Consider the following 25,533-nt stretch of genomic DNA (forward strand, 5'->3'; position numbering starts at 1 on the left):
GTGACGTGCGTGTGTGCGCCTCTTGCGAAGAGTGAGCCACGCCCAAAGATTGTTTCAAAGAGAACGCCTGAGCGAGCCAGCGGCCTTCCATTCCCCCCGTGTCTCTCTCTCTCTCGCCTTTTCGCCCCTCCCGCCTTCCTCCCTCCGCCTGCCTGCGAAACCTCCGACTTCGTTCGGTTCCCAACCCTTCCCCCTCATAACCTCCCCGTCTTCTTCCCTGCCCACACACACACACGCAAACGTCCTCCTCTCCCACCTCTTCCTCTCTTTCTCCTTGTCTCCCCTCCACTCCCGTAACAGTTGCAGACTATTGCGCATGCCCGGCTGGGAGGCTATTCCTTGGATATATCTCCCCATTCCCCGTCGGCCACCTCTTTCCTCGCAATTGTTCTTCTCCCCCCCCCCCCCTTACCATTCTCCATTTCCCATCCGGGAGGGTGTCGTCGAAGGGAGAGAGGGGACGACGCAGCGCGAGCACCGAGGCCGAGGGTTCTCTTTGGGAGGGAAATGTTGGGTGGAGAGGTGTGAGGGATGGGGGAGTTGGATAGACAAGGTGACAACAGTTGAACCCGGGTGTACTGCCCGCATCGCTATTCCGCCCCTTCAAATCCCTCCTCTGCATTCTCGCGCACGCACACACACGCACTATGAACGATTATATTCCTTTCGCCAACTCCCGCCTCTCATTCTCATCCCGCACCCGGCGGATTTATCGAGTGCCAATGCGATGTCAATATGCGAACGGGCGTAGTAGCGATTCGTCAAGGGACGCAGTGCGAGCGCTTTGTTCTTAGCGCCCGTTTTCTTTTTTTTTTGCGAGTTTTTCAGCCGAAGGTAAATGTTTGCGACCTTGTTCGAAGGCCGAAATTTATAGACTGTGGATAATGAAAATGGTTATGGCGTGTCGTTTATGACCGTCGTGGGTAATGGGATTTGTACTTAAAACATCCGTTATTCGTGGTGCACGAAGGAATTAGCGTTATTTTTTGCTCCCACTCTGTTGCGTATTTTCGTTGAGCAATTGAAGTAAAAGAGTAATCTTGCCATCCATTATTGTTATTGAATTCCAAATCGCTTTGTAAACAGTAATGTTTGCAGTACACCTCTCCTGATTTTCAATCGATCCAATACGAAGGAAGTGATTCCACGGCCTCCTAAGCCAAACTTTGGCTTGGCTTAGGAGACGGCGTTGGTTGGTTAAAATTTTACTATGAATTCTGCGGTATGAAAATCTTCAAACACGGTGTTGGAAAGAGGGTACTTCTAATATCGTTTTTTGGTTACTGAGGGAAGCGAGTGGTCATTTGACCCATTAAGAATTTGCCAGCAGTCAAGGGTAGAGAGAAGGGCTAAGATCACCAAATAGTGATGGGGTCGTAATGTTGATGAGCGATCCTGTCATCTTTCTTGAGCAGGGTATGAGCCCGTCGTGGTAAGGCATTGGGCACTGTATTATTCCTATCAATTTTATTTTTACAGTTGAGGTAGTATCACCACCTCGTAGCAACATTACTTCCTTTTGGATCACTTCATAGTTTTAGTTGATCCCCAAATATATAGAATTAGGACGAAGGAACCGTACAAAAGTATGGCCTTCTGTCTGATGAAGTATTTCTACACTGGTTTTGTGAAAAGTGGCATTACAGGTAAGGTTGAAATTAACTTAATGTGGTGAACTTAAGATTATGACAAAAAAAGAACTGTCTGTAATTCAAAAAAGGAAGTTACGTTGCCGCACCCTGTTTATCAAGCTAACTGGAAGACATACAGTTCGGGCAAAGTTAGTGCAAATGAGACACGAGCACCACATAGCGCCTACACAATTGAGTCGAGTTGACGACTGGTGACGTGACACTGTGATTATGTGAAATGATCATCTACTCAGGTGAGTGACCACGGAGATGTGGTCATGATCGGGTTTATAAAATCATACATGTTGTTATCAGCATATAAACCGCATCATCATTGATGAATTGGTTTGATGTGAGACAAAAATGAGATTAAGAATCGTATTTTAAGTTTCAGTGAAGATGATTATGGTGGCGCATAGTCTTAAATAATGACTGTCAGCAAGTAACAGTACAGTTAATTGAATAGGAATAATTCACATTTCCTTGATGTCGACATCGATTGCAACTTGCTTCATTTCAATGTACCTTAAGTGGACTTTTACTTTTCTCCAATGCATAATTTATTTAAAAAATCCCAAGTACTACCCTTGGAGGTTTCCAGATTGGCAAGGAAGTGTAAGGATTTCAAAATTTAGCATAAATAGGATTTTTTTTGTTAAATATATTTTATTACGAACTGCGGTGAATAAATTCTATATTACACAAACTATTCTACCAACCAGAAAATATAGCGCAGTGTGACCATATCCGTGTTCCCTTCTCAGTAATATATTTAGAGGCAATTTTACAGGAAGGAAACTAAAAATCTTCATTGTAAACATTACTTAAACAACTTTTTCGTGCTAAAGAAAAGCAACTTAACTTCGAGCGAAGTTAATTTTCTCTGTAATCTTCGTTTATTCATCTCCATTTCGTGCGCCGAACCTGCGGTCCGGTGACACTAAAACCTTATTCCAGCGGTTATTATCTTTAAAAAAATTATAATTTTATGGTTTTATTTGCTTTAATTGTCTGATAGTCTTCTCCTACAGACAGTTCGATTGACGCTGGAAGAATTTTCAAAAAATTTTTCGTAACTACGACTTACATATTCTTACGATGAAGGTAGTTGATATGATGAAATGAGTTATTGGTGGATAAAATCCAGATTTGTTACTGCAAATTATGATTCCTATCTTTTCAAGCTTTACTGAAGTGCTCATCTTGCAATAAAAGTAAACGGTACTCATTAATCGGAACTTCGTCCTCGAGTTAACAAATTCAGTAATGGACGTTTACGAGCGAATGATTGAGTACCTACGTGTTATGACTCTCTGATGATGTTCTACGGCGTTGTTTCGCAATGTTGTCGTGTTCAGGTATCTCTTAGGCGAGGCATTAGTGTTTCCGCTGACCCCCACTGTTGTTATTAATGAGGGTAGCGCCTAGGAATTTTTGTTTATTTCATGCTTGGTGAATTAAATCACGCCTTCATTTCCCCATACGCCGTAGAATCTTTTAGCCCTAAAATTATCATAAATGTTGGTGCTAACGTTCAAAAAGTTTTGTACCGGCCGGGTTAGTAACTTAGCATGCATCCACGGACCAGCTCAATGGTCTTCGATTATGAGTATGACTACTACCACGACCATTGGAACTGTCAATACAAATTGTGTTTTGACCTTCAATTTTTAAACGGCACAGAATTGCCTCAACTTTCAGTGAACTTGATAACATCGCATTGACTGAAGTAAGGATGACGCTGCGATGCGAGGTTTTCATTAAAAATCCGACACAAGCTTTGAATCCGGCTTTGAAAGTAATGCGGTATTCCTCGGTATCCTATGTTCAGTGGAGAAACTTGATTAAAGGAAGGCAAGTGGAGTATAGAGCCCGTATTTTGAATTTGTATTTCTATTCATGTGATGAAATTCATTTAGAAAATTTTCATACCGAGGTGAGAGGAAGTGTATCAAATCATTTGTGAAGTCTCGTAGCATAAATAAAAGTTATGTGAATTTGCTGTCAATCGTTGCGAATGCTGTGTCGCGACATGATTGCAATTTATCGATTACAAAGAAAAACCTTTTCTGATTGATCAAATATTTTTTTACACAAGCAAAATTTTATGAGTAAGCATTATTTTGATTGAATTTTCTCCATTTTTATTATTGATTTGATACTGGCTTCATAATTTTTTAGAAATTTTATTTGCTTTTGAAACTGATAATCAGGGAACTTGGCTCCTGATACTTCTTATGGGATGTGCATTATCACAACTATGCCAGGAGCCACCGTTTAAGAAGAGCACAGGAAGTCGAAAAGACGTCCAACCAGTACCGGGAGAAGAGTGGATGACTTGTCTTTTTTTGATCCGTTGTGTGCGTGTGTGAGATCCCCTACTCACTTTATTGCGAGACCGCATGGAGCAACCGACTGTCTCATAAAAGAATTCGGAGTTTTATGTCCTTCCAACGGGCTCCAAAAGTGGCTTTGCTCTAGTCTCCCTTCTCTCGCCAACCTGCCGGAAAGAGAAGGGGGCTAGATTTTTTGTTTCCCTCCTCTCCCCTCACCACACCCGTGTACCCTCTTTGAGTGATAAGGCCAAGAGTCCTCTCTTCGAATAAATTCCGAGAGCCAGGGTGCGGTAGGCCGAGAGGTTTTCATCCTCAGGCGCGTGAGTAGGGCCGTGCGCTATGATTGATTCTTCGTAGCCATTTCGCAGCGATGGGGTGGAGATGTGGGTGATTTGGAGGGGCCGATGAGTCCGAGCTGGTAAGTTTTCCCTCGTAGAATGATATCAACGACGTTATCGTTCTTAGGTACCGTAAATAAGAATCTATAATTTCTGTATACGAGTTAGACGATTAGGTATAAAATCGATCTAGTTTCTTGACGATATTTATGATACTTCAATGGGTAAATGGATGGTGTTGACCATTTTTTCAATATCACTCGATGTGGAAGAGAATTTTTCAGTGCTGCTCAATGTTACCGATAGTTTACGCCGCGTCGACATACATGTATGTCTTCGTGTTGTCGGATCTCTCATCTATCGAGGGTTGATAAAATAAATGAAAATTGAACATCGCATAGCCCGCGGAAGCTTCGTCGACGGTGAGAAGGAATTGAAGTGGCAGCAGGCAGATTGGGGAGGGGGAGAGAGAGAGAGAAGGGTTGATGTCGGATGAGAGAGGGGGAGACAGTCGGGAAGGGGAAGTGTTTGACTCGAGCGGATGGAGGGGCGGTTGGAGAGGGAGGGGACGTCGAAGGGAGCCGTGGAGGGGGAGGTAGCAAGGGCGTTTAGGACGGCCTTGCCTCTTTGTGAGGCTAGCCCACGCACACAAACACAAACCGACGACGGAGTCACACGCACGCACCTCGCTCATCCCTCTCTTCTCTTACTTCCTCCCCTGCCCGCTGCGGGCTTCTCACTTGGCTGAGCATAATATGGCCGCGCCTCCGTAGAGCTTCTTTCTGCCTTCCTCTCCTCTCTCTCTCTCATCACGGTGCGTGGTCTGCTTTCGTGTATAAAAGCGACACGGTCAACTGTTTCATTCGTCCTCGGCGTCCTTCCTTCCTGCGATGTTGGGTGTCGTCGTTGTCGCGGCGTCTCTTGGAAGTTTGGACTGCCCTCTTCAGTCGTGTAGTCGCTCTCCGATTGTCTGTTTGCGGGAAATCGTGTGAATTTTTAATCAATCCCATTTCGTAAGAGTAAAGTTAAATTTTTTTGGTGTATTTTTTTACTATAGTTTGTACCCTCTTCTTTCCGCGAACAACACGGCACAGATGTATCCTGTGAATGTGACCCTTACTCGGAATTATAAAGTTAATCCTGCCATTTTAAGTTTTCTTATTTGAACACAATACCCGATTATCTGTCAATGCTCCCTTTAATTCTATAAGGTTGTTAGAAGACGTTTTTATATTCCCTTTCTTTTTCTCTGTTATTCCGGATTAAACCTTATGCATTGCGAACGATTTAAAAGAATTAGGAAATAATCATGCCAGCTATCGGTAAATTTAATTATGTGTGTTATAATTAATCTGTTGATGTAATGATGAGTAATATATTATATGGTCGAGAAAATATTACAGCTGTAAAAAGTTACAAAAATGGTATATCAACGACTGAATTCTTTTTGTTTTCCACTACAGCTGCTGTCATCCCACCATTTTGTGACAGGGAAGGCTGTGTGTGCAAGTTAACATCAATTTATACAGATAAAATCATCAGGATAAACATCTGTATGATTGTCATAAAATGGTATGTACAAGAGGACAAAAAACATTGAGAATCCGAATTATTTTCATGCTGCTTATAGGTACAACGTTATTCATTCAGTAGTTAACAGCGTCTAGTACCATGTAAACACGAAACTAGTTTTAAAGGTTTGGCAGTTCACTCCTGTTCAAAATGAAAGAACAAGATGAAATGAATCTGATCATGACTCCAATGTTGAAGTTGGCATTATTGCTGTCGAATTCCTTATAACAGTATAAACTATAGAAAATTCTTCACAAATTTTTGCCAACCACTGTACATATTTTCATATTTTTTCAATAAGTATATGCAATATTCTCTGAATTTTTTGCACCGTCTTTCCTGGTTACTAAGCAAACTTATGGGAGTTTTTTTAATTGAGATCAGATTAAATATCATCGCAGGGACCTTTGTGTCATTTAGTAAACTTGGCAATCGACCCCATATCCTGTTGTATAGGGTAGATTGGAATAGCCTTTGCTGGCTTAAGTTAATAGGTGGATGAAATTTATCTTCATAATGCGTCATGAGTGCAAGTATCCTGAGGATTATCATAGAAGACATTAAACATACTTTTATACCGGAGTTGATTAACGGTACTTGTTGCGGGAACTTCTCTACTAGGTTAACCGTCACAGATTGTCCTGGTTGTTAGTGCATTTGCATGGAACATTCGGGCGACAGAAACTTTGTACCAAAGTAGTACTCTTAAGTGCGAATAAAAAACTTCTCGTTCTAAAACTTCTCATTTCAGTGTCTTCTTTTTTGGTTTCTTAATCTGTCGCTTAATTTTTACGTAAACGGCCGTCGTAAAATGCATTTTGCTAAATTTTGTTATTTTTTCTCTGGTTGATATTATGGTTTCCAATATCTCACCTGTCCCATTTCAGTATTAAATCTTAGAAGGAAATATAATTGTAGCGTGAAAAAATCCGATCCCGAAATGAATAAATGTTCCAAGATCATGCTTTTTAATGCGTGCATGCGGCTGATATAATTAATAAGCGGATTAATACGAGGTGCGGTAAATTAATTTCCTGTTTTTTTAACGCAAAACGCTTTCAAAAAGGAAGTTATGTTGCCGCACCCTATAGTTAAACATGCCTCGTTTAGTTGACGAGAATTATGAGACTGACTACGTTCATAGTTGTGTTTATTGAATAACTTCGGCGCTTACTTCTGTGAAAACTTCTTCGTCATGTTTTTGATGATTAATGTTAAAATTTGAAAATGTCAAAACAACCCGAAAGATCAACTTCGTTTAGGCATAAAATTTCACACATTTCATTTCGCCGGTCATTGATCGAATTTCTTCATAATGATTCCGCTTGCTGTGTCTCACCGTAACGTTTCTCCATGGTGATGGATGTACATGATAATTGCCCCAGCCTTGCCTCAGTTTATTCTCATTGTTCATTGCTATGAAATGTCGTGAGTTTCTTTATTTAAATGTAAATGGCGATGAGAATGATGTTGATGCTGTCAATATAGTGGAAAAATTATGACTTTCGCAAAGATTTGGCGTCCAGATTAGGCGGTTTGAGCAAAATGGAGGGAAGTAGCAAGTTTGCGGAATGGAATGAGGGTTTATTATTGTGCAGGTTGTCAGATTGTGTCTGATTAGGGGAGGGTAAGAAATGTAGCGGTGTTCAGTCTTGAGTCCATCCAAAACCTATCTTGAGCAGTAGATTACCAAATAATGATGCTAATAGTTTGTCGCGTAAATTAAATGAAAATGCAAATCCTTCACTACCAACCGTGACTTATCCAAACTTGCGTCTGCCTTTAGCATGCATGTTGAAAAACACTTTAATCAGGCCGAAGGTTGGTATGCTAAATATTTTCGTTTTATTTCTCTCTCTCTCACCGCACAGCTCAGTTGAAAAAGAACTGAAAGAGAGGGAGAATTACCAGAAAGATTTGCAATTTGTTTTTGAGTCACCTTTGTGTACGAATTCGACCGAGTGGCGATGTTCTCAAGGCTGCTGACCTTCCCAAAAGGTTTCCCCGAGGTGCGAAGCGCGTCGACGGAAGCGGAAAGCCCTTATTCCCTGCCCGCTCCCATCACAATATGTTCTCATACACGTACACGCCCCAGCACTCGCCACACCCATCCGTGGGGCAAACCGCATGGTCACCCACACAGTTCACCCTCCCTTCTGGCCATCCTCTCCCAATGGCCGTTTTGCACGGCTTCGAATCAGTGTCGGGCAAAAATTCCGGTCGGTGTCTATTTCTCTGCTCTCAGGCCTCGAGCAGAGGGAAAAGGTCACGTCTGCTGTGAATCAAGTAAGCGGAAATCGGTTTGTGGCTGTTTGAAATTTTAAAGGCCCCCTTTTGGTGTTTGAAGAGGACTTCCACGGTGATGGCCTCTCGTGAGCTTTTTTTGCGTTTCGGCTCCTGTCGTGACATATGGCGTTTCTATCGAATTAGAGGAAAACATGTCTATAATTTACTCTAATCGTGCAAAACTGTCGATGTGATTGCTTCAACTGAATGCACAGACTGTACGGGACAGCAAATACGTAGTTCTTTTGTGAACTAGCTCCGTGTAGTGTTTTGTGTGACACTTCGTGCTAAATGTCCAGTGAATATTTGGGCAACATTTAAGGTTTTTCTCCGTGGCCAAGCATGGACGATTTTCTTCTGAACTTTTCGTTTGAATCTGGATTTATATTTATGCCCGTAGTGCATGCCTTTCCATCGAAAGGAAAACTAAAACGTTTAGTGTTGACGTTTAACTGCTATGCAGAACTTTGTGTTCATGAACTTAGCCCTTTTATTGCCAACTTAAGATGTATTTATTATTTGCAACCTTTCATATGCTGGAATAGTTATTTCGATGAAACAAACATGAATTGCTATAGTAGAACAAATAGTCGTTTCTTGCCATGTTTTTCATTAATATATCCTTCGAAGCGAATAGAAACGGTGATCTTGGGTCAGTTTTAGTTAAGTTGTATTCTTATGTGACAAATAAGATTTAAGTATTTTCCACGTAGGTACTATTGGAAGATGAAAGGAGAAATGAGGAAATATATGGAATAGTAGTAGGTGAAGTAAGAGGCATAAGGATCACTATGGGGAATCGGAAAACTAGATTGATTGGGCAAACCTTAATGAACTTTGTTAGGAATGTAGAATCTCCAACGAAGGAGACCAGGAAAAATATATAATGATATCAAGGGAGCCATAAGACGGGAGGTCTACCTGGGTAATAAGAATTAGTGTTGGTTGAGAAAGAATGGGGGATAAGAAACAATTGTAATTTCTATCTTGATATTGATTTAACAGATTTTGAGGAAGAAATCTTCTGGAAGTGAGAGTAAAGTTAAAGATTAGTTTAATGTTTACCAATTCTAGCTTGCACAGAAATAGTGAATTCGAATCCTATTTTGTCAAGCCAAGCTAAGTTGTAGCTCTGTCGTGAAAATGGGGCTAGGTGACATCAAATGTTGGTGTATCCACTTACAGTGCTAGTTATTTCGCTCACCTCATCAATAAAATTGGTAATATTTTAAATTACTTTTTTTTTGCTAGTTAAAGAAGGACAAAAGATTAGCCGGTGAATGGTGGGGTGGTGGTAGTCCACGAGTAAAGCGTTGAACTATGTACTGACCGGAAGGCCCGGGTGCAATTCTAGTTGACGTCACTGGGCACCCTCGGCTTCACCTAAACTGTGTGATTTTTCGGGTACCGGATCTTCCGTGGAAACCATAGCCGTCACAAGGAAGGGAGCCCTACCATGATGTGTGAATTTCACACTCCGTTGGGCTTAATACTGGGTGAACTCTACCATCACCTACCCAACCGACCTTCGGGTTGATTACTGGCGTTTTATTCAAAAATTATTCGCGGATGTGATTCGCGTCGATCATGCGTTTCTTTTGTTTTATAAGTCAGGCGCGTCCTTAAGATGTAAAGTTCGCGTAATTAAACGTGCCAATTTAATGTCGCCCAGTCACACAAATTGTCACTCTTGGTGGGGCATTCATTTAATTGGTGACGGTTAAAAATTAAAAAAGCAGGAAAGGAGAAAAAAATATTAATTTAAAAATGTAATATATAGACACTATACCGAAGTAAAAATAATAGTGTTCGTGCGCGACGTATTTGGGCCGCATTGATCGCTTCTTTTCCTTTATTTTATCTGCATTTTCACTGTGATTTTTGTTTTTTTACTCGTTGTCTTTTATTTAATGAATTTGTGAATGTTTCCTCGTATCCCCGTGACAACATTCAGTCACCCTGATAGCACCTCCACAGACAACAGTCAGTGAAGGTGCTTTCAGGGTAAAATTTAAAATTTTTAGTGAAAGGTCTTATCACCATTATTAAAATGTGATACCCAAGCGCGAATCGAGCAAAGGGGTGCCGTTACAGAGGCGTCAAGCCTTCTGAGCCTTTTACACACCCCACTCTTCTCAAGCAGAAGGCGGTCGACCATAAGTGCCACCCAACGCGTGGATATATGCTCCGGGACCAAACCGTACACTCATTGAGGGTCCCGAGATTTCCACCTTCGTGCTCTTTGCTTTGTCCCCCCGACCCCTACCCGCCCCCAAGAGGCTCCGTACTTTTTGTGCCCCTGGGAGGAATTGGCGTCCCTTTTTCAGATGCGGCCGAGAGGCAATCAAACCAACTCGCCTCCTCCCTCGCACCTCTCCCCCCTCACCTTCACACTTCCCTCGCACCTCTCCCCCACATTCCCGCGAAGATGGAAGACTCGCATTTTCACAGTTATCGTTTTCCGATACAATTGGCCATTAAGGGGGCGGGTATTCATCATCCAAGGCCGTGCGTGAGAGTCTGTGTTCGCGATCAATTATTATTCCCCGTCGCATGTTAACGTCGAACTTCATGTTATTTATTGTTATGACGCTTATACTCCCACGGTGGATGTGCTCTCGATGATTGCACTATTTGTGTACATTAGCTCTCCGCCTTTGAGTTATTATCAAATTGTTAAATTGGTCGACGACAGGCGTGCGACATAATTTGGTTTTTGTTTAATGGAAACTGAATTGCTACCAATCGATGCCGACCCACGGAACACTCCCAGGCAAACGCGACATCCACCTGCCGCTCCTAGGGAATTAATACTCATTAACCGGAAAATGCAGTGTACTCCTCCCTTCCTCTGGAATCTGCTGTTATAGTGAAACTGAAGTGCCCTGATAGTACTCCGCTTGAGGCGACGTTCCTTCGCCTACCGTGCGTGTTTGCATGGAATGGCACGGTTTACTTTCGCGAGACCTCGTCTAAATTGTTGACCAGAGCATTTAGTGGACATAACGTTGACATAGTGAGTAATTTCTAATCTCTATGCTAACTTAGAAGATGGACGTCATCATTTGCCATCACTTCGTGCTTGTACAGACCAGTGAGCAGAAATATTTTACAAATGTAAAGTCACTTTTCCATTGGCAGGTATTGACGCAAATTTTGTATTCCTTTCGTCCCCCGCTGTGAATACTTCCTTTTAGAATCGGTGTCACGAAAGTACTCGTGAAAAGGCGATTGTCCTTATGGCTGCCATGTTATTGATTATATCAAATTAATTTATTTTTGGTATGTTTCTGGTTCCAAATTCTTTGTTTACTTTCTCGTTTGAAAGAAATTACGAGAAGTTATTCTATGGGTATATTTAACCATTTTCGATGTTTTTAAAGATTTGTATTTTGAACCAGATGCTTGCTTTGCCATTATCCCCTTAAGAAGACAACTTAAAGTACTCCATATCAATCATTCCAAATAACACTCATCTCGCATAATTAATTGAATTCGTGTTATCTGGTGACAGCATAATTACCCGCATTAAATTCATTCATTGGCTGCTCGTTAAATCAGTCTTACCAAGTTTTGGGAATTAAATTCGATAGATGACTATTTTAGCGTTATTATTTGTTATATCCCTTTCTATTCATAAAGGAATAAATTGAGTAGTACTAAAGAGCCTAAGTTAAAGATTACAAACTCATTTTCGGGAACGGCGCCAGCCTTCCAGGAGATAATCTCATGGTTACTTTTCCCGCACTACTCTAGGATATCTTAGTTTTCTGAGAATTATGGGCTGCCACCAGGATAGCCGTTTCATCGATCGAATTCGAGCCTGGTCATTCGGGGAAACATTTCGAAAACTACGTTTCAGGTTTACGATTATATGTACCATATGCATAGTCGTTGCAGGTACATCTACATCTACACAATACCCCGTAAGGGCGTGTGGTGGGGGGTGTTAGGTCGCCACCCGTAAACTAGAATAAAACCACATGAAAACCCAATCATGTTACCGCTAACCGAATATTAGTTTGTTCATGCATTCGACAAACCTTACTCCCAAGAAAGTACTGACCTGCAAAAATATTTAATAACAGGATACGTACATTCAAATCATGCTGTAGAACTGTTAAAAAGATGGGTTTATTGAATAAAAAGAATTACATGCAAGACATCGACAAATATATACAGGTACACTACCAATTCTAATTATCTCCAAAGCGATTGCCGTCATTTCTATTATGATTTCTAATGCTACATGCATTATTTACAAAATGATTATTTTTTTCCCAGTACTGCCCATGAGATCCGTATGACTTCCTTTTCGTGCATGCAGTATTTTAAATAGTTCGGTTGACCCCCTGTAAATTTTTGAATTCCTAAACTTTATAGTATGATCCAAAAACCTATTATCCTGAGCACAGGATAAGCTCCGAGAAGCAGAAAAAAATCAGGTGTTGATGTGATTGTTTTTTTGGGAAACAGAAATTATGTCTGTAGAAGTGTTTCAAATGTGCAATGTTAAGTTACGTGAAGGTTTGCCCTGGCGTGCCGTATAAAATGGTCTATGTACCCCAGCCCAATTATATCTATATACTTGAGACGACGGAAATACGCAATATTACTGTGCCTGGTGATGGACCATTGAGCAAAAACCGCGTTGCACAATTGATTTTCAACCCAGGGGAGATGAGCTCAATTTGTTACTCGTGCTTCTTAGAAAAAAACGGAAATGTATAGGAAATAACGAAATTACTGGTCTCATGACGCAGCCCTCATTTTATTGGCTAATGAGGGTTCCTTTCACCGTGAACATTAATTCAAGGTTGCCATATGTAGCACAACCGTTGCTGGATTCAAATTACTACCCTAGCTCATTAGTGGAGACAAACTCCTCCCCCCATTCAGAGATGGTTACCCCGCTGTCTCCAGAACGGGGATAGATCATGGGAAACGGTAGAAAGGTGGTTCGATAACTATTTTAAGTGCGTGCTGAAGTTTCCTAAATACCTTTAAAATATGGAAAATTTAAGGGAAATGAATATTAGCATGAATAAAATAATAACGTCATTACTCTGTGAGATGAGGCATCACAGAAACTTTTGAAGATTTCTCTCGATTCCGAGATGTTTGTAGTAAAATTCAGAGGAAATATGTGTTTTTGTGAGATAAGAGTGTAAATTTGTACGATTCGGCTCCTTAGTAATTAAAATTTTGTTGGTAATCACTGAGCAAACGATATATAGATGCGTGAATTCACTCCAATTGCGTGTGCGACAAACGCGAGCAAATATTTCGAGTTCCCAAATTGTTTGAAAGAAATAAAAGAAAACGTGGGTTATTATCGTGTGTCCGGTGCCGAATATTCGGCCGGGGTTTTGGGGCTTCTTTCCACGTCTGTTTCCTTTTTCTTCGCCCCCCTCCGGAAAACGTCCTCTTGCGAGAATCAAGAAATTGCCACAAATCATTTGAAGACATTGGCGAACGTTATGAAGGAGGAATTGGGAAGGAACCTCGGGGACCTACGAAACTGTAGCGAGGGTGGAGCACGAAAAGTCACGCGGGACCGTGGTGTCGAAAGCACGGGGTTGCTTCGCGATAAAACGCAACGCGAATAAACAACGATGGTGCGCGAGGATAGGGAGAGGGATAAAGAGTTGGGATGGAGGGGGGTTGGCAGGCGTGCGCGAAAGATACGAAGCGATGTACAATCTCGATATCACCCCACTGGAAGAGAGTTCTCACATGTACCCGCCCTGTTTTTGTTTTTCACGCACAAACACACGAAGCGTGTTTGCGCTGTATCTCCCTTTTGGTTCAATAAAAATGTTAGAGGGAAGAGGACTGCTCGTTCCCCTTTCCGTTCAACGAGGGATTAAGGAAGAAGGGGAATTTTCCAACCCTTCCTCTCTCCCCCTTCTCCTCAGACATCGCATCACAATCTGCGAGGTTGGCACCGCGCGCGTGCTGGCGTTCGTTCGTGGGTGCGTGTAAGACGCGTTGCCTTTTCCCTCCCCCCCTAACAAAAACCTCCGCGCCCTCCTTTCCCTTGCAACCCCCGTAAAGCTCCACCCCCTCGCTTTTTCCTCTCGTGTGAGACTTGGGTTTTTTTTGGTAGGGGGGCTGCGCAGGCCGAATTTTCGCAACGGAAGGATTTTTATCAATCGATCCCCTCGTACGGAAAACACGCACTTTTTCTCTTTTGCGTGCGCTACGAGTTGACGTCTATACATGTGTGTGCGTGTGGACGTGCGTGGAGCTCATTCCTCTAATTTGTATATTGGGAGTCTACTTCATTGCGTGAGGAAAGCGTCGATACGTTTAAAATCAACAACGTTTCAACTACTTAAATTCATATCAATGAAAATAATTGTGCATTAGGGGACCAAATATCATGTTGTACGAGAAGTTCAAGTTAATCGGCCGAAACATTAATTTCAGGAAAGTTGATCTAATTAGGGCAGGCTGTTTTTAATTTCCAATCGGAATCGATGAACTGGGAAAATCAGTTTCAAAATATAGTCTTCCTTCCTCGAACGATTCAGTGCCTTTTATTATCACTCAACCGTAAACGAGATAGTATTGCTTTGGTAGTCCGCATTAGGTTGGTTTTACACCGGCGAGTTACGTTTAAGTTGTGGGTTTTTCGTCTAATTTTTCTCAATTTTGGAGAATGAAAAAATAACGGAGTGACCATATGTCGCCTGGTTGCCCGGTAAGTTTAGCATATTCCGTTTCTGCTGACATCTTAATTTCGATAAAAGGACAATGCGTATGGTCCAGTCATTGGACCTCTGCTGTGCTGAGATCAACGTGATGGAAGAGAAAATGGGATAAACCATCCTAAGTCTATGGGACAAATAAACAGAATAAATAAAGAGGGAAGATTGACATATTTGTCTAGGGTGCTGAATAGCATTAAATAGGGGGGGAAATGGAGTTTAGGTGTCAATATTAATCTTCAGATTAAAATGGAAACCAGTAGGTAAAAAATATTTGGATAATTTAGCCAAACAAAATGTCGTGAAAGGTAATATTTAGTTGGACCATTATAATTTTTGGGATAGACTTCAAGGTTGGCAAATAATACCTACCCCTGTAGATCTGAAGGATAATTTTGAGTAATAATAGGGTTTTTACATTGAACTGTGCATCTGTGCTCATTTCTGAAAAATATGTAAACATTCCGGTACGTCATATGGTGTCCTTATGATTTTTTCCTCCTTTCAAAATGTTCCACTCGTCCTTGTAAGGTTCCCTTTCATGCTCTGTCCTTCCATCTACTTCCCGCTCGCAGCTTGTTGTCTCCACCTCTCTATATTTCTCTTTCCGAAACACCCCGATCCATCCCTCTCTGCCCTTCTCCGTCCAGTGACGTCCCTATCTCCCACCTTCCCAACCCTTCGCAAGCTACCGTCGCACTCCTACCCGGAATATATAACAACACTTGTTCTGCCTACACCCTCGCACGGATTTACCAGACATTACCCCCTTTTTTTAGACCCTCCGCCTCTCCCCATTTCCCAACCCCTTCTCTCCACAAACCCCCGCCATTCACTCACCCTCTCTCGTGTTATTAATTCCTTTGCCTCTTCACTCGAAAGTCGAGTGTCGCGTCTTCCTCTCTCCCTCGCTCTTCTTCCCTTCTTCCGTCCGCTCAACGTTTCCTCCCCTTCCGCCGTTAATCAAACTTTGTGTAGTTCTCTCTCTCCCTCTCTCCTCCCTTCCCGTCGGAATGTTCAGTGGTTAAAATATTTTTTCGTTTCGCTCGTTTTCGCGTTTGTGTCCGGTCGATTTCGACTCTCCTTCGACCCCCCTCCCATTGGGACATCGCCTTCTCCTCCCTCCCTTCCCTTTTTTTCTCCGGAATCTTGGCCCACCTGCTTCATCACATCGCGTGCTTGACATTGAGTGCTTAAAAAAAAGTGTTTTGTTTTTTGGTTTTAAAGAGGCGTTGACTGTTTACGTGGTGGTTAGCAAAGTATTTCCGGATGATTCAAAACATTTAACATGTAATTTAAGCTAATTCTATTGCAGTTGAATGATTGATTGAAATTGTCGTTTCTCTTAATTACTTTATCGTCAGGCTTCAGTTAGTTTTTACGATAGTTTTTTTGTTCCGTTCACCCCTCGATCGGAGGCAAGGCGTTGACTCACCCCAGATCTGTAGGCGTAGGCCCATTATTTAGCAGACTTCATTGGCAAACAATGGAGTTGCTGGTTTATTAAAGCACTGCATCAAATAAAAGAGATAATTTTATTGCTTAAATGGACGATATGCCTCGGGTATAGGATTGACAGAAAGCAGAGGGTTGGTAACATTTAATGTTGTCCGTTAAATCCGTTGAATATTCTCTCGGCAGTACGAATTCCATACAAGAATTGAACATGTATGGGCAAATAACCCATTTCTCGGAAGTAGAAAGGTAAGTTGTTCGATTCCCCGTTCATATCAGCTTCTTATAATGTTAACCCTTTTACCTTCAAATATGCGTTGTTGATTGGTGACGCTGAGGTATGAGACCTCGTGAAATCCGACGTCTGAATGCTAGTAGTCTGACTACCCCTTTACTGCGGCCAGTTTTCCTTCCAGTCTTTTACGTTCCTCCTTCCCAAAATTCCTCTTGTGCCAACATGACTCTCGGTTTTCCCTCCTAGCCCACGGGCAGGCGACTTTTCCTCAAGCCTGTATTTACCGACCCCCCTCTATCTATTACATCGAGCACCATACATCCGGAGAGCTGGTCCAAGGATTCAATGGAGACCCCAGGAGAGAGCTATTCCTTGTCCAATATCGATCGTCAATGTAAAAGGAAAATCGAGGTGACGATAATTATCGGTTATATCGAACAATATCGAATATATTGTCCACGTCTATTAAAGGCGTCCATATCGATTGCAGATATTCCATCGAACTATAGATACACCATAGGGATATCATCTCTTCCCGTATGAAGTTGTGGCATCTCTTCTATAGGAATGAACATTCTGAATATCACCAATTGTCCACGTACATATTTCATGCCGCGAATGAGAAGTATCACCATCTGTACCGTCCATATCGTCGTGTCCAGAATATCGTCCACCATTTATATCGATCCGCCATTTATAATATCGTTAAAATTTCCATGGCATACTATTAGGCATGAAAAAAGATCTACTCGATGTCGATAAATGGTCATATCGCTTAGCTCTAGACATCGTTATCGTTCCCTGTCTCTCTTCTCTCTATTTTTCATCCCTCTTTCCCACTACTGTCTTCTATAACTTTCACGCACTCCCTCGCATGGACTTCTCGCCCTTTCCCTTCCTGTGCTTACTACGGTCTCTCCTCACCAGACTCCCATTTCCCCTATCTCCGTTCCCTGCCTTCCGCGCGTAACCCTCCGGAAAAAAAAATACTTTCGTCCCCCTGCCCCTCCCAGACCTGCGCGCGTGGGAGTCGTGTACGTATCGGGTGGCTGGAATGAGAGTGCGTGAGGGAGGGACAGACCAGTCGATAGCACCACTTCCCTCTGAGTCACCAGCGCCCCCTGTCTCCCCCTCTTCCCCTTCCTTACCCCCTACCCCTTCCCCCTCTTCCATGTACATTCACTCCTTCCCCTTTTCCTAGCCTGTTCCCCTCAACCGGAGAAACGCCAGTGTGGTGGTGCCACGTATTCCTCCCCCCTTTCTTCCCTGCACCCCTTTCCCTATCCTCCCATACAACCTGGACTACTCTCTCTCCCTCCCCATCTATTCTACCTTTTTTTCTCCTTCGCACCCTCCTCTCGGCCTGCGCCCTCCTTGTGGGTTCCTCCCCTATTACACCCTCCTTCTTTGGGGTTGATGGCCAAGGGGAAGGGGTTTTACCTTGACGCAAAGGGGTGGCGTGTGGTAGGTGGCACAGTGGCGGGTCGGCAAACCCTCCAGTCTCAAGCTCTCCTATCCCATTCCGACCGTCTCCACTACTCGTCTCTCTCTCTCTCCCCCCTTGTCTTTCATTCTTATTCCACACCGCCCCCCTTTCTCCCTCTCGGCGTGCGACAAATGCGGGTGAGGATGGAATTGCTTGCTCCCTTTCCTCCCTTCTCCCCCTCATGCACCAAAACACGTCTTTGACATGTTAATGCCCTTTAAACTTCCTCCACCAACACCTCTCGTCCTTCTCGGCTATCTCCCTCTCTCTTTCCATCACACACTTCTCATTCATTGCCTTTCGCTACACCCACCTTCATTCCGCTTCCTCCTTTTCGCCCTTTTTCACCCCTATTCACGTACCCCCTTTGTCTTATCCGACCTCCCCCTCTCCTCCACGTACTCTCTCCTGCTCCTCTTTCATTTCTCGAGGACTATGTATTTTTAATTTATTTTCATCCTCCTTCACCACGCTGATATTTACATGTTGATGTTTAATGTAGAAAAGTTGGTCATTATTTTTCCTTCGTCTTGTACTCTCCGCGCTCATCTTATATCTCTTCTAAAGTTTTTTTCTGTTTTTGTAGTAAATGTATCCATTGCCGCAGCACTTAGCCCTTGCCCCTTTTTTAAACGCATCTTCACATAGTATACCTCTACTTATTGAGGTATGAGGCGAGGCGTGTTTAGATCAAAATATTGCATGAATGTTTTTGCAAAGGAAATATTAGTAAATTTGGTGTTTTCTACATTAGGTTAAGGATATTAATCCTAAAGTGGCGTCTAGTGAAAATTGTATAATCTAAAATAAAATGTTCTAAACACTGGACAAAATACTGAATAAGTAGACTTTGCATTCTTCACACTAAACTCTACTTCACTACTACCGGTTTCGACGCATAGGTGACATCGCCAGGTATCCTCATACCTTACGATATCGCCTATGCTCGAAACCGGTAGAAGTGGAGTAAAGTTAAGCGTGAAAAATACAACGTTTACTTGTACAGTGATAATGAATTTTCACAAAGTAGAGTCTGAAACCATTGAATTCACTGGGCAACGTAGATGGAGGACAGTCTTCAGTATTACCGATGCCCTGCCTCTAAATTAAATGTAATTAATGTAAAAAATAAGAGTTATTTTTAGGTTATTTTTTGTTGAACATGGGTTCTCGTCAGCATGTACGGTTTGGTAGGCCATTTTACACGCAGTGGCATTTCCCTTAGCGTTTAAATTCCTCCCGACCCGAGACGCTTCTCGGCATCTTCCTCCTCATTCATGCTCCCCCTCTTTTGTTTTTGCGCCCTCGTCGCCACGCCCCCACTCGCATCATCCTGCCTCTCCTCAGTGTTTTCCTCTCATCCCACCTCTTTTTTTCTCATTCTCATCCTGTTATTCTTCTCGCGAGCTTCCCACAGTCTCTCTCTCTCTCTCTCTCTCTCTCTCTCTCTCTCTCTCTCTCTCTCTCTCTCTCTCACTGTTGTGCCTACTTAATTCGTGCCCCCTTCCTCTCTCCTCCCCTCCCTTGTTCTGGAATTCCTCCTCGAACAGCGTGCCCTGCCTTAGGCACGTGAGTGTGTGAGCGCACTCCTTTCTTTCCACTCCGCCACGGAAAGTGAAGACGTTCCCCGGGATGTGAGCATTATTGCTCTCGCACTCTCTCGCCCTGCCTCAATTCACCTTGCCTCTAATTCACTGAATGGGGAGAGTTATTTTTGGTAGATTTGCTGGTTTCAGTTTTTTAGATTCGTATTGGTATTCCAAAGTATTCCTAAACTGGTTTTGCTTATTGAATCAATCTTCCCGTCTTTTTAAAGTGGACCTTCACCAGTTTTCCTCGCGCTAGAGGTTAGGTGACTAGGTTTTCGAAATTGTTCACTCAGTTACTTCTCGTCTTCGCATGCATAACTCAAACCAAGCTTTTTTCCATGATATCTCAGAAAGGAGTGTTTTACCTAATTGCAGAATCCAGTTTCTGTTACAGAATCAAACCGTCGATGCAACTCCTGTCCTACAGCTCAGCCATACGTTGCGATCCAAAGAGATGCGTAAGATTTCCACAAAGTTTTGAAAATAAAAGTTTTGGATCCATTATTTGTAGTTGAATTGGATGGAATTTTAAAAATATAACCAAAAGGAGAAGTCATATAATTTCCGTTGAAACCGGAATGAATACAAGCCCCCATAGACCCGCCGTTAATATGTGCTCGGCAGCTCTCTTCCATTTCAAATACCAATGCCCATTCGTCCGAAATCTCGCTCATCTCTGGGTGGTCGTCGTGTAGGACTCGGATGAAAGTATAATTCATGGAGCCTGAATAACCGCCAACTGCTTTCATGTGCTTAGAATGTATACGGTTTAAATCAGAGCTCACGTCGGAATCGCTGTTTCGTGCAGCGCTTTTAGATAGTTTGCTCTGGTAGTAAAATAGCTTTTAACGCCACCGAAAGGAGGAACCAGTCCCCTTTCCTTTCGCATGTGGGGATCGTTCGACCGTGGACGCGAATCGCTTGGATGAGTTACTAATTGTTCGGTAACTTCGCGCAGTCTTGCGCAGTGCCCGCGATAATGTTATTTGCGACTCCCGCCGAGCGAGGACGCATGATAAGCGGCCGTGAATTTGCTCCGCGAGGGCGGTCAGCAGAGACTATGCTTCCAACTCGCTTTTCCAGTGAGTGATTCCGACCATTCCGGTCTTGAGAATGAAGGAATCCACTCAAAACCTAATGATAGTACTGCTTAGAAGAAAAAATTCCTATCGCGGTGTCTCTGTGGTCATGGCGACCGGAGAATGACCAATAGAACAGGAAATGAATAAATAGACCTCTGGTTTGCGATATTTGTCTCTCACCATCTCGCATTTCTAATCCATTTAAAAGATGAGATAGATTCTTCCAACATGTGCGTTTCGTGTGATGAAACCACGAAGGTGTTTGTGGTTGGATGGAAATAAATAGAATTCGTTTCCATAGGTCTTCTCCATTTAAGCTCGCCTCATAAGGCATACAATTTTTCTCTGTCCCTTTTTACGAACTCGTTGTTAATGTCAAATCAGTTCATGTAACATGTTCTATGTTGGCTTGCATGGTATGATTTAGTCATTGCTGTTTGCGGGCCGCACCGTTTGGGACGCATCGATGCCCCCTCCTTTTGCCCCATCTCCTTTTGTCGACCCTGTCGCTCGCCGTGGATCGGTGGAAGGGCAACTGTTATTTTGTCAGAACCCCAGGAAGCCTCGCACGAGAGGAGCAGATGGGTTGGGAGGGGAGGAGCGTGCGGAGGGTGGGTAGGAGGAGGAGGGAGAAAGGGGAGGAAGGAAATGGGGGCGAATTACGAGGCTTGACGTCCTTCCCGAAGGCCGTGCGGAAACACTTGCGTACCCCCAGATCGAAGCGCAGTTGGCCTGACGACTGTTGAGGGGTGCGTATTCATGCAAGGCGACCATGTGAGGGAGGGGGTGGGGGTAGGACTTGTTCATATCGACCCGTAGACCAGTTTTCACGTACCTCGCTTTCGGCGACAGTGTGTCCATGCAAATAGCTCACACTTAATGGACCTCGCCTATTTTGAGCATAGGCGAGGTCTCGGCGTGTTTGGAAGTAGTCTGGAAACAGCATCTGTGCTGTATGGGTTTATCGAATGGTTTTTTTCTGTCGTCTTAAATTTCCATTTGACTCTTGAAAGTTTCGACATGTATCAGTGGCACTTACAGGCGTTTGAAATCCCATTTTCGGCGTACTCTTAACTTCTGTGTCGTCGCATATCTTTTAGGGTGAGATATCCGGTGGAAGCCGAGATAAGTAGCTTTTCCATGTCATTACATATGTAAATTTCCCACAGAATGGCATAGCGTGTTCATAATTGTACATCTAAGGTTTATTATAACAAAACGGTCAAGTCTAACGGTTGTGATTGTTGTGCAAGTTAATCGTTAAGTTCTTGAAAGCAGTCAGCTGCCCGTAATATAATACCACATCTGCCATTAGTAGACGGGAAAAGGTGATATGTAGCTCTCATTTACTTCCTTGAAATAGTGGATTCATACAACTCTTTAGGATCTACGTGTAAATGGGGAACCATTAACATTCTATTAAAATTTACTTTAATTTCACCTTCAAATCAACCTTGCTACCATTTAAACTTTTCTCGTGCTAATTTGAAGGCATTAAATTCGGTTGTTAATTTCTTTCAGATTCGGAAATGAGCATTTCAATGCTTTTGGGCAACCCCAAGAAAAAGTTAATACCATTTCTACATATATGTTTCTAACCCTCACTTCAAGTTATTCATTTTTTAATCTCTCGCACAATGTGAGGCGCCACTGCCCCGTCGAAATATCGTCGTATTCATCCCGTCACATTATAAGTATAAAGCCTTTGCTTTTTTCACCGGAAACACTGGCATTTTTCCTCGGGAACGTACTCGGTGACCCTTGTTTTCCGTCATTGGGCTCAAGGTTACGTCAGTAGCTATCAAGTTCATCCACTCCATATTTGGTTGAAGAAGAGCTGCAGCATGTCCCCACGTGTGTTTCATGAGCGAAGGACGAGGACTTGTCGTGGTTCGTATATTATCCTCCTCTCGCTCGTCATACTGACGCGGCGAGCCGAGTTATCAACATTTGGGAGGGGAGGCCCATCGCGCCATCCTGGGTAGGTGGTCACAAAGCGTCTCATTTGTGTGTGAAAGCGGTGATAAGGTGATATCTGCCGAAAGTCGTGCACGTTCTGAAGGTCGTCCGCGAGACAAATTTTTGAGCGTGTCCCCGGAATCACGTGACGTGCGCCGGCTGGGTGCGGGAGAGTCAGATCGGAGTGAGTTGGTGCCAAGGGGCGGGAGGGACTGGTAGGAAGTTGGGGACGGATTCGGGACGCCGTGACAGCGTTATCGTCCTTGGCCGTCTGTCCTGTAACTTCGTCTAGGAGAGTGAAATTAGTGTGACGAGTGCGTCACGTCTGCGATACAGACGTGCGTGCCCCTCCATTCATCCCCCGACGACCGCACCCGCACCCCCTACCCCTGTTTGTCGCCTCCCCCAGTAGAATTCCATGTTTCTCTTTTCGATTGATCATGCCTTGTATGAAAATTTTTGTCGGTTCTCACAAATGGAGGTCTGTAATATAACCTTGAACAATAGTTAAATAATTATTTTCCCTAAACTATTAGGATGGGCACCACGATGGCAATGACTCCTGCCAACTGTGGGATTCGGCCGAATTGGAATTTGGCAGACAGAGAGGCAATGCTTCCGTGGTCGTTATCTCAAGAAATCATTATAAAGAGACAGCTTCAGCACAGATGCCATAGAAAAGAACCAAACTAGCAAAGTTGAAATTGGTGCGCTCTAGAGGAAGGTGAAAGCTTTTTCAGGTTTTTTCAGGTCAGAGTTTGAAGGGAAACCCCGTGCATGCAATCAATGATATTTAATAAAATTTAGTCATTAAACCAGTAAAGAGATTATGGGGATGGTGCGGTGGCTAACGTACAGGCTTCCCCCCGATAGGGCCCGAGTTCAAATCCTGGAGACAACAAATATTTTCTGCGGTATCCCGATCCCTACTTGAGGTGCTTTGTGGAGAGCTCTTTGAGTGATTACGACGTCCGTCGGAAGGGACGTTAAACTGCGGACCCCTTGGTGCCTTTCGACAAGAGTAGGCTAATGCCGACGCCGGGTTTCTCTCCACCCATCCACCCCTAATAGCGCAAATGACTTAAGCTGTCGGTCGCCTCCCATAAAAACTTAATATTACTACTACCAGCGAAGATTCAAGAGAGATGGAAGGAATGTGTTGAAGAATTGTGCAAGTGCCTGTATGATAAAGGCATTAAGCCAGCAAGCTTAGGCACAGAAAGTGAATATTACATAGATGAAGATAGCTTAGGCTTACTCGATAGCGAAATAAAAAGGACGTTAAGGAAAGTGGAATTAAATAAGTTCGTCGGGGTAGACAATGCAAGTATAATAGTTGAACTAGTTAAAGGTCTAGGAAATGATGAGTTTTTATAGTCTAGGTCGTATCATTTATAATAGAGGAATTTGACCGGTAGACTTCGTCAAATCTGTGTTAGTTCCTATTCCAAAAAAGGAAAGGAAGCCATTTGTGAGGACTCTTGAAAAATAGGTACGATTTCGACGCAGCCTAAGTCTCAGGATTATTAATAAGAATATGGAGGGCAGGGCAAATGATTGCTTAGGAGATGATCAGTTTGGGTTCGAAAGGAAAGAGGCACGCATGATCACTGTGATCCGTAGGATGTAGTATAGGTAGCATCTGAAATGCGTCTGCCAATGTGTGGTAAATCACACCAGACCTCTTGGATGAGTGGAGAAGAAAATGCCAAGGAGTACATACATCACTAGTTTTCCCGGCTTCCTCCTCTAGCTGTTCATTAGAATGCTTCCTCTGGCGACATTTTAAACTTGCGTTGTGAATATTCGAAGTACGCCTTCCGATGCGATGAGTGAAACTGACCCAAGTTGTTTGATGAAACAATATCATGTTTCGGATTCTATTTTCCGATTTTTTTTAATTGCACGGTTTTACCCTTCGTCGCTTCATCTTATTCGCGCTAGGAAGGCGGCAGGAAGGCTGTTGAGGATCGAGGCTGTTCGGAAGCATATTTTTTTCTCATGCCAAACTATGCCAAATGTTGCCTGTTCATATTTTATACTTAAAGGTGTTCAGTGAGGAAGTCGGGGAGAGAGGGGGACGGACGTCCATTCCGCCCATCCGTTTGGTGATGGAGCAGCATTGCAATAAATGAATAGCGCGCCTCGTGATGCTCACTTGCGTATCATAATATAATGAAACGCATTTTTCAATATCCAGACTTCATCATTAAATATCCGTGTCAGTATACTCTTGATGACATCTGGGGTATTGAAAAAAGTGTTCTTCGTCAATTTCATAGTTATCGGTAAGTCCTGAAACACAGTGCGAAAATATAATTATTAAGCTATGCTCATGAAACGATAGTTTTTAGTGAAAATTTTTGTAATGAAGTAGTAATCATCATAAGTGCTACCAGGAAAAACTTTTTTAACATGCAGCTAATAGGAAAGTGTTCTTGACAGTGAAGGAAAGTGCCGGTTGGTTAGTTGACTTAAGGGAATAATTACAAAAAATACAACGGCAAGGATAAAGCAACTTGGTTAAGTGGCAATTCTGCATGCAGACGCCTTGTCCGCCACGCGTGACGATTCTGATTCATCCAATGTCTCCGTTAACGGTAACCGTTGACTGTGTGACGACACTCATGCTTCCGAGGTGAAGGCTGTAAGTAATCGTTCCTAGCAATTCATGTTTTCTCATCGTTTCTACTTCATTAGAATGCCGTCTGTGTTGGGCGTGCCGGTAAGTATTTCAGCAATATCCCGATCGCCGGAACTCGGGTTTTGCTTCTATTCGAGAGCGTTGCTTAGAAATAACCTAAATCTCCACCTTGCCGTCGCGGATATGGAGATCTTTGGCTAGGATTTC

General features: G+C 43.1%; 1 protein-coding gene across 3 annotated transcripts in view; it reads left to right on the forward strand.

The window, feature by feature from the left end:
- Hr39 (Nuclear hormone receptor FTZ-F1 beta) overlaps nucleotides 1–25,533 on the forward strand; it is a 218,210-nt gene that overhangs the window by 29,503 nt on the left and 163,174 nt on the right. For all 3 annotated transcript variants that reach the window (XM_071591831.1, XM_071591823.1, XM_071591840.1), the window contains exon 2: nucleotides 5,769–5,877. The gene's annotated coding sequence lies outside the window, so the exon portion shown is untranslated. The remainder of the gene's footprint in view (nucleotides 1–5,768; nucleotides 5,878–25,533) is intronic.

The sequence above is a fragment of the Hetaerina americana genome, unplaced genomic scaffold (assembly GCF_022747635.1).
Source record: "Hetaerina americana unplaced genomic scaffold, ioHetAmer1.1.p SCAF_1, whole genome shotgun sequence".
In the NCBI taxonomy this organism is placed as follows: Eukaryota; Metazoa; Arthropoda; class Insecta; order Odonata; family Calopterygidae; genus Hetaerina; species Hetaerina americana.